Here is a 1,567-nt window from a genome sequence, read left to right as displayed (position 1 = left end):
TTTGCTGCATAATAAATATTTATATTGTATACTCCGCATAATCCTGCCATCGCATAAATAAATTTGAATATCTATGATTTTAACTTTGAACTTTTATTTTTTTTTTTTAAAAAAAAAAAAATTGAACTTTCATAAAAAATAACATGTATTCTCAAATTTTATTTTAATATCTTTAATAAAAAAATAAAAAAATATGTTTTTTTATACGTTTTAACAAGTATATATATATATATTATTTTTAAATGCTGAAAAATGCTACAGTACTTCTAGTGTTCACTCTTATCATTGAAATTTTAGACCACCCGTTCGTAGGAAATTTCTTTCCTATTTATATAACCTTATCTTTTCAATTACAATTTGTAAGCCTCCAATCACAAACGCAAACTCAAAAGTACTCTCTTTCACTTAACCATGGCTTTCCATCCAGAAAAGCTGCTACTTCATCATCTTCCCTACTTGATGATGATAAGTACTATTTCCCACATTCTTATAGTCCCCTGCGCATCTCAGATATCATTCCACTACCGCGATTTCTCTCAAACTAACAACGAAACTATAATAAGGACAGGAAACGCTACAATCTCAGGTTCAACCATTCAACTCACGCCAAAAGCAGTGGACAACTGGGGTCGTGCCATTTATTTCAAAACAATGCATCTCTGGGAAAAGGGTACAGGTAAAGTCGCCAACTTCACAACCAACTTTTCTTTTATCATCTCCTCAGAAGGTGCAGACGAGTATTCAGATGGGCTGACATTCTTCCTCGCAAGCCCCGGGATTTCCTCCACCGATGCCAACAGACGGTTCGGCATTGGCCTTGTGGAGCCGCGACCAAAATGAGACGACTCAAGTTTCTTTAGTTGCAAACAAAATTTGTTGCCGTGGAATTTGATACTTTCCGGAAATGTGATGAACCCAGATGGATCCGCCGGAGCCAGTTCGTGAGCACGTTGGTATCAATATCAACGAGATGAAATCTCTTCGGAACACGATTGCTAATGGTAAGCAAGCTATTAAGGAGAAAAAGAACATGTACAATTCTAGTATTGTTACGATCCAAGCACAAAATTTAAGTGTCAGGCTTCATTGATTCAGTAGTAACGATCACATCCCAATAGAGCAACACCTTTATTCTATAGTTGATTTGAGAGATTATTTACCAGAAAGGGTTGAATTTGGCTTCTCGGCTGGAACAGGATTGATTTCCGAGCTGCATATTCTTTGCTCGTGGGCTTTTGAATCGACAGCACCGCTTCTGATCATCCAGAAATGATGCAGGAGAAGTGTTGGTTTATTTTGTTTATGCATTTGTGTTTTAGTAGTTTTCTTTTTTAATAAGGATTTTTCCATCTTCAATTACGATTAGTTTAGTTTTTTTCCTTGGTGCAATTTGGATTAGTTCAGTTTTTTCCTTTTCCTTATTAAATTACGAGTAAAGAATATGCGAATTAGGGGTACTTATTTTTTTAAAAAAAAAGTGTAAATGTACACTAAAATTATTGTTTCCTATAACAAATATTTGATAAAAAAATAATTTTTAATATGTTTTATCAAATACTTTTAAAAA

At 34.0% G+C, this 1,567-nt stretch overlaps 1 pseudogene; it reads left to right on the top strand.

Moving 5' to 3' along the window:
• The first annotated feature begins 286 nt into the window (after positions 1–286).
• Positions 287–1,567, top strand: part of LOC132177972 (L-type lectin-domain containing receptor kinase IX.1-like) — a 13,330-nt pseudogene continuing 12,049 nt past the window's right edge.

The sequence above is a fragment of the Corylus avellana genome, chromosome ca4 (assembly GCF_901000735.1).
Source record: "Corylus avellana chromosome ca4, CavTom2PMs-1.0".
NCBI classification, from domain to species: domain Eukaryota; kingdom Viridiplantae; phylum Streptophyta; class Magnoliopsida; order Fagales; family Betulaceae; genus Corylus; species Corylus avellana.
The sequence above is the reverse complement of the archived record's forward strand: the minus strand, read 5'-3'. Positions and strand labels throughout refer to the sequence as shown.